Source organism: Leptonychotes weddellii, chromosome 1 (genome assembly GCF_054177405.1).
Source record: "Leptonychotes weddellii isolate Sample4059 chromosome 1, ASM5417740v2, whole genome shotgun sequence".
NCBI classification, from domain to species: domain Eukaryota; kingdom Metazoa; phylum Chordata; class Mammalia; order Carnivora; family Phocidae; genus Leptonychotes; species Leptonychotes weddellii.
Genome location: NC_138369.1, coordinates 105,147,515 through 105,156,231, shown reverse-complemented (window position 1 = coordinate 105,156,231; position 8,717 = coordinate 105,147,515).

The following is an 8,717-nucleotide window of genomic DNA, read 5'->3' as shown; positions in this document are numbered from 1 at the left end:
AAGGGCAGGAAGAGGCTCCAGGGCTGTGGGACTGACAGCAGCTTTGAAAGGCCCCCCTCATACCAGTGAATCATGGAAGAACTACCTGAGAGTTTCTGGGTACATACAAGGCATGGACCACACCATTTGTGGACTCTTTTATGCTTCAGCCTAGAAATGACACAGAGTTGCTCACAGCTAATTGGTCAGATCAAGTCATAGGGCTCCACCTTAGTGCAAAAGGGCTGGGATGCATGGAAGGATATTTGGGGAGTAGCACGATTTCTGCCCAGGATCATGTCAGACGGGATGGAGGAAATAGCCTTCCTGGTAATGTCTTTCAGCCCCATCCTCCTTTCTTTCACACACCCGTACGAGTGTAGAATCAGAGACCCATCCGTATGAGATTCAGACAGCTCCTCAATTTACAAATGGGGAAATTGAAGCCGGGAGAGGACTGGTGACGGGCTCAGGTTGCACAAGCAGCCCCCTGCGAGGCCATCTCTGCCAGCCACTTGCCCACATAGCAGTGACCCTGGAGCGCGATTCCTCTTGGTCCCTGCTCATTTGTTTACTCGCTCTTTCTCCTTTGTAATTTTTATTTCATTATTCTGCCTCACCACATGTTTTGGCTGTGACCTTTATGTTGAAGAGTTCCAAATATATATATGTGTATCTGAGTCTCAGACCTGCATTTTCGACTTCCCGCTTCTGAACTTCTCTTGGAGGTTCAGCTGCTCCAGACTAGTTTTTTAAAATACATTTTTATATGTAGAAAGCAGGAACTGGGAGCTTTGCCCATGGGGCTGGACCATAGATATCTAGTCAGTGTGCATATGAGCATGATTAGGAGAACCAGCAGCTAGGGTATTAATTTAAACAAACATGGAAGTGTCTTCAGATGGGAGAAACGCAGCAGCTTCTATTAGTGGATGCTATGCATAGCTTTGTCTCCTTTTTCATTTTCTTTTTTTTCCCCCTCTTTTCCCCCTTTTTCATTGTAACAGATACACACTTCCAAACCACCAAATATGGTTAAACTAGAGGCTTGAGGGACACAACCTAAAGGCTAGTGGTGTTTAGGAGATGTTGACTTTCCCCTCTTTGCATTTCATCTTATTTCCATTTAAAGAAAATTTTGTGTATCTTTTCTTTGGTTTCCTGCCTGTAGCTTTTGAAAAGCTTATTCTAACAACTCCATTGGCATTTTGCCTGCTTGAAGTCTTCGAGAGAAATAAGACTTTATGAGATGCAGTTCTGTCTCTTGCTTTTATTTTTCTTGGCTAACATCTACTTTAGTCTTGACTATTTAGTAAACTTTGTGAAGAATTGTTCAAGGCTTTTGGGCATTAGGAATGGCGCATTAATTATTTCATTTTCAAGAAAGAAGTGCTTTAAAAAAGTGGAACATGAGTAATTTTAACTTCTCATTATTCTTTTAAAGCTTCTCTAGAAAATGCCCTTTTTTCCCTTAGGCCCAGAAACTCGTTGTTTAAAGCTACAAGGGTGAATGATTTTATTTTCACTATGGGATTGCTCCTGCAAAACCCAGATATTGATTCTTTTGTTAGATGTACAGTAAAGTCATTTTTAAAAACTTGTTCCTTCTTATTTTTAAAGATGAGCATTTTAAATGCATGTTCCTGCTCTTTCTGATAAAGCACTGCCTAACTTAAGTTTTCTACATCATTTCATCCTTTTTTCTGTGTGTGGCAATAATGAGATAGAAAAGGAATTTGGAGAAGTGAATACATAAAAGATTTCTCTTGTGTCAAGTCTTACGAATTTTTTTTCCCTAAGGGTTTGAGGGAAGCCATTTTGCACAAAGCACTCCTAGTGAGAATAAAGAATTCACAGAAGAGATTTTTAGTCAAAGGAGGCTTTTCACTTAATGAAACAATAGCATCCTATATCTGTCCTGTATTTATTGAGGAATGATAGAAAACACTATTTCTCTCAGAGAACAACAACTTTAGATTGACTATATGATAAGGTGGTTATGATTTAATTATAAATGTTTACTTCATTTGCCACTGATAGGAGTACAAATAGTAATGTTTATGGAACATGATTTGGCATTCTCCATCAAAATTTAAAATACACATGCCTTTAGATGCAACAATTCTACTTTTAGGAATTTATTCAGCAGATACTTTTGCACGTGTGGGAAATGACCAATGTGTAGGTTGACCACTGAACATCCCTCCCAAGTTGAAAAACCATGTACCTGCTCATATGTTGGATTAAATAAAAATTGTAGCACATCTGTACAGTGGATTACCTTGCATAAAAAAATGAATGAGGAAGAAACACCATATTCACCACCACAAAATGATCTCCAAGGTAGTTTGTTAAGTGAACAATCAAAGGGCAGAACAGCATGTATGAAATGTTACTATTTGTCTCCCAAAGGGAGAAATAAGTAGATATTCATTTTTGTTACATTTAATATGCTGCTGACACATGCCAAAACTATATTTGGAAAGACATTCCAATAATCCTAAATAATGTTAGTGCAAGTAGGGAGCAAAATTAGGCTGGGTAGAAGAGTGAGGGTGGGGGGAGAATGTTCTCAGTGGTGTTCTGGTGAATGTTCAACAACTCAGTAGAGGTGGAGGGGGGGACTTGATTTGTAGTACTTGCGAATTTCCATGGTGTCAATACTCCCAACATGTCCTCTTTCAAGATACCAGTGTGGTGTCAGTGGACACAGAGTTGGGAAGAGATGTGTACAATGGCCCTTGTGGGCCAGGGAGAGCCATCTCCAGCACAACCCTGCCTTTCACTATTTACCATGTTGCAGCTTTTGAGTTTTGAACTGTATGAATTTATTCAAAAAATAATAGTTCAAAAAATAAGTAAAATTAAAAATCTAAGAGTTCTTGCTGAACCATTTGTTATCTAGTAGCCAGATATTTTTAAACACCAAAACCAAGGCTTTGTAATAGCAAGAACAAGAATAAATGGACCTAAGAAAACATTATGTATCTTTTCACCAAATTTCAAATATCACTATTAGTGCTGGAAAAAAAGTAAATCTTATCATAACTTCAGAAAGATTGTGAGATTTCTGGTTTTAAAATATTTAACATTATCTTTATCAAATTACTTCAGTATTCATCAGTGTTTGATGTAAACAATCTCTGCTCAAATGGAGAGAATTATCTTAGTGGGTAGACCACTAAGGAGCTCTTTCCTGTGCATTTCCTATTCCATTTCTAGGCCTGAAGATTGACACTTCCTGATACTTGATTACAGTTTCCCCTTTCCAAAGTTATTAATTCTCAGCCCCACAAGCAGGGGAGAAGCAGATTTAGAAGACATCTCCTGCACCTCACCCATAAGCAACTCCTCTCCAATCCATACTTTGTAAGCGCTCTTCACTAGCTTAAGGGTACAAGTGTGATCATGACTCTTTTTTTTTTTCAATGAAATTGTCTGAATCACTCCTGTAATTGATTTTCAAAGGTTTTATTATCCCGTTTTGTTCCCCAGATGAATCCAGAGCACCAAAGGCTTACTTGATCCAAGGAAGCTAGACTTGCTTCCAAATGTCTCAAGGAGAGACAACATAGAAACTGATTAAACCAGTTGGCCCCAGTCTGAGGATACCATTGTTTCTATTCTTGGCCCACTGTGTTAAAACAAGTTAAAAGTAATTCTGCACAATATAATATATCCTTATTCACTCCTGCAGCAATACTTATGTTAATGAGACTCTTGTCTACACCCAGAGTTGTATCATTTTGGGGCTTCCAAGATTACAACTCTTTGATTTACACCTTGTAGTAGAAGCTGTTGGTGTTTCACATAGCCTGTTCAAGGCTGTTGTACCCATCTCACAGATGTTATGAGTTTTGACGGCTAAGAGCTCACAACCGCCACTTTCTCTAAATACTGACTGAGATCTGGAGCATCCTGTCTGGGAGGTGACACTGTGCCTTCCAACCCTGGGGTAATCCACAGCTAATCACCAACTAATGCTAGAATAAGAAGGCCAGCCCCTTGCCTTAAAATGGATTGACTCTGGAGCTAGCACAAAGCCTAGAATGCAGCAGGGATTCAATAAATATGTGTTGATGAATGAATGAAGAAGGAGATACTTGAATATATATTGGAGTATATACAAAGCAAGTATTTAATGAAGACAAGGTATGAACATTTTTCCTTGGTTTCTAAGTTGCAAATCATGGTAAGAAAGATCTTCCCATTGAAAGCTTCACAAAAGATTGTGTTCATGTTTTTTTCAAGTATTTTTTAAGATTTCTTTTTTTTTTTTATGATCAATGTGCACTTGAGTTTTTCACTGTTGTGGTTAACTTGGATCATTATACTAACATAACTTTACATTTAAGCTGTTGTGTCCTCCAAATTTGAAGCCAGTTTGAGCACAACTTAAACTGATAGCGTTTTTTCTTTCCTGGAGGCAGAGTGGGGCAGTGGTGGATGAGTGGGAGTTGACCTATGTTGCCTTGCATGTGGAACTCCTATAGAAGAAGGTAGAATTTAAGCAAAGATCAACTTAAACCTAATGCTATCCCACATTTAAAAGGTAGAGAAGGCCAAAATTGGAATTTTTCAGGTATCAGGAATAGCATTATATAGAGTCTGATTTGGGGAAAAGCCATGAATATTTAAGAAACCAAAAGAAGGCCAGAGCTGTGATAAGAGAAGATGCTAAGAGGCCACAGAGGAAACTTATGACACAAGCAGGGGTCAAATCATCCAAGGCCATAGCATGGAAGGCTAAATTCCAAAAGTGACATGGCAGCATTATTTACAATAGCCAAGACATAGAAACAACCTAAGTGTCCATCAGTGGATGAATGGATAAAGGAGAGGTGGTATATAGAAATGGTGGAATATTATTCAGCCATTAAGAGAAGGAAATCCTGCCATTTGTGCCAACATGGATGGACCTGGAGGACATTATGCTAAGTGAAGTAAGTCAGACAGAGAAAGACAAACACTGTATAATACCACTTATATGTGGAATCTAAAAATGCCAAACTTACAGAGAGAACAGATTGGTGGCTGCAAGGGGATGAGGGGTGGGGGAATGGGTGAAGGTGGTTGAAGGGTACAAAACATCCCTTGAAGGGATGTACCCTTCTTTTGGCTTCTCAAATTGGAAAGTGGATTAAGTAGATTTTGAAAGTTCTCAACACACACACAGTTGTAACCATGTGTAGTGGTAGATGTGTTAACTAACCTTATCGTGGTAATCATTTTGCCATATATGCATATATCAAATCATGACTTTGTATATCTCAAACTTACACAGTATTATATGTGAACTATATCTCAATAAAGCTGGCAGGGGCAAAGTAACATGGGCCTATTTGAAATGATCTAGCTGCTTTGTTAAGGAATGAACTGGAGTAAGAAGAAATAAAAGCCTGAACCAGTGAAGTTGCAGGGGGACTAGAGGATGAAGAGAAGATGCACAGCTAGAAAGAAGAGTAAAAGGTAACCAAATTTGGAGCCTGAGTTGGTTGTAAAAGAATGAGGAAGGAAGAGTAGTATGAGAGGAAAGTGGGTGAGTACATTTGGGGCACATGATGTTTGGGAGGCCTGGGGAATATCTAGGTAATTTGGAATGTGTGGCTGCAATTCAGAAACAAGATAAAGGAGGAGATAGGAATGTGGGAGCCATCTACATAGATCTTATGCTGCAGTAGCACTGAGATGGGAGGAATTCTCCCAGACAGAATGAATATAGAGAAAAGAAAGAAAAGGCTTCCAACAGGTTCTTGGGGATCTTCACTATGCAATTATAAATGGGAATGTCTGTGCCTTACTTTTAATATGAATAACTGATAAAGTCTGAATATTTATTTCCCAGCTTTCCAGTTTAAACTGGAGAAAATGAAATAATTATTTTAGGGTGCTTGCAAGTTGCAACGTGATCAGAACTGAAATAGTATATTTATGAGACATGGAGATATGTTTGGAGAAATGCAGAAAGCAGGTCAGACAGAATAAACATTGCTGTAAATAAGCACATACAGTAGGCAACCCCAAAGCATACTGATTTTGGAAATCAAGCCATCAGCCATCTAATATGTTTGGCAAGAAGACAGGAGGCTAAGGCCAGTTGAGAATTGGAAAGAACAGATTGTTGTCCTCAGGTGACAAATATTTAACATGAGCTGTAACAGGTATTTTTCAATAGGTTGAAAAGATCTTAATGACCTCAAATGTATTTTAACTTTCCCTGCCTTTTTTTTTTTTTTAAAGATTTTATTTATTTATTTGACAGAGAGACAAAGTGAAAGAGGGAACACAAGCAGAGGGAGTGGGAGACGGAGAAGCAGGCTTCCCGCAGAGCAGGGAGCCTGATGCGGGGCTTGATCCCAGGACCCTGGGATCATGACCTGAGCCGAAGGCAGACACTTAATGACTGAGCCACTCAGGCGCCCCTAACTTTCCCTGCCTTAAGGAAAAGAACATCCATCTCCCCAGGCTCCTTGAACAGTTTATTGTGATAGATAAGCATTTGAAAGATAAAATATTGGCCTGAGCTAAATTGAGAAGGTAGAAGAGGGCTGCAGGCAGAGGTTGCCAGACTTTTTCTGTTCATGGGGCCTCAGTGTCTCTGGGTTTTGTTTTGTTTCATTTCTTTTTTTCTTTATCGTTTTCCACAGCATTCTTAGGACAGAAGAAATACCTGACAGTTCAGTGTATTAAGTAGTTAGATCCAAACCATTTCATAAGTGTTTATGTCCTCACAACTCAGTAGCCATTTGAAAAAATAATACATGTAAATTAAAATAAAAAATATCCTATATCATTCTTGAAATTGGACACCACTACCCTTATATCCTGTTCCCCATAAATTTTTGTGTGGTGCTTGCTTTTCTTTTAATTTTTCTTTTCTTTCCTTTATTATGTTATGTTAATCATCATACATTACACCATTAGTTTTTGATGTAGTGTTCCATGATTCATTGTTTGCATATAACACCCAGTGCTCCATTCAATACATGCCCTTTTTAATATCCATCACCAGGCTAACCCATCCCCCACATCCTCCCCTCTAGAACCCTCAGTTTGTTTCTCAGAGTCCATAGTCTCTCATGGTTCATCTCCCCTTTTTATCACAGCAACTGCAGAAAACCCAGCTTCTAAAAGATACGTCATTCAATGTTACTGGGTCTGAAAATTAACTCAGTCTATCATCTGATAGACACTAAGTATCAGTGTGTTTCCCTTAAAAAATATAGAATATCCATAGCTCCCCTGTGAATTTTCTGCCTTCCCTTGAGGTGACTTGGCACACAGTTGGGGAGCTGCACCTTTAGGGAATTTGGAGGTAATCAGACATCAGAATGGGATCAGAGAACAGAAGAACATTTAGGAGATCATCTCTTTGGATGACCAAGTGATTTTTTCACTGTGCAAAACTAAGATTCATTGAGTTGGTAAGACGCCTCATAATTTGTTCGTAGTTACACAACATGAGTTTGCCTAACTCTCTTTCTAAATAGAATTAGTTTTCAAGATAAAACAATCACCTCTTATCTTGAGATCCCACCAGGATTCTTGAGTAAAATAAGGTCAAACTACGTTACTACTTTGGTGGGCAGAATCCAGGAACCATGTAGGTCAGACAAGGTGTGATTTGTTTTCCTCTTGGAGTATACGAAGCTGTTCCTCTGGCACTTTGTTAAAAAGGACACAGGGTCAGAACTATTATCTATTAGAGGGGCCAGGAAATGACTCTGCATCTAATCACTACCAAGCCTGGTGATATTTTATTAGATGAATGAAATATTAGTCTCCTCCATCACCTTAATTGTGTTCCAAATTGGATCCCAAGATTAAATCCTTATTTCTTGTCTCTTATTGCTTAACTTGCTTTTATAAATTTTATTTTTTTACTGCTATGACAACATATTCATTGTGTGTTATAATTTATCAACGGTCTAATGTAATCATTAGGGAGAACAAGATTACCTCTAGCTCCTAAGACAATTATGAAAAAACAAAACAAAACAAAACCTCATTGTCCTTCCCCCATTTTCCTCAGAATTTACCTGATTCTAGAATGTGTCATCTGTGAAAGGAAGAAGAAAAGGAAAAGATTATTTTTTTTTCCTAGTGCCTATTTTGTCCTATGCACTTTATATACCTTGAAAAATTTAGAACTCACAAAAAAGTCTTGAAGTATATAGAACAGTCTCTTTTTTACTGGTGAGGAAAACCTTCCTCAGAATTAGTAAGGGCTTAAGTGGGAATGCAAACACCAACATCCATGAGGTTTTTTTGTTTGTTTGTTGTGTGTTTTTTTTTTTTTATTTTTTTTTTACTACATACTGTCTCTTTCTCTAGGACACTTGGACAATGCAACTTGATAATTAGAATCTTACATCTGATCTATGTCTCTCCCCTCTAGTATCACAAGTCAAGTTTGAGCCAAGTTAGGGTTAGGGCCACAAGTTGGGAATGTCCCAACAGCCCATGTGCAGAAATCATTCCTGTTGTGCCCCCTCAGATTCTGGAGTTGAGATCATGAGGGTATCAACATTTAGAACCCTTGTCAAAGAATCCAAAGAGACATGAACCCAAGGAAGATTGGCTATGGTGCGGGAGAGCCCTTAAAAAGCAGTTATTTCAGTTCCACGATATTATAGATGAGAAAATGAGGACCAGGGTAGTTAAGCTACTGTCTCAAATTAGTGAGGAGCTAGGTTTAGAACCCAGGTCACCAAACACCAAATCTAGAGTTCTTTCTA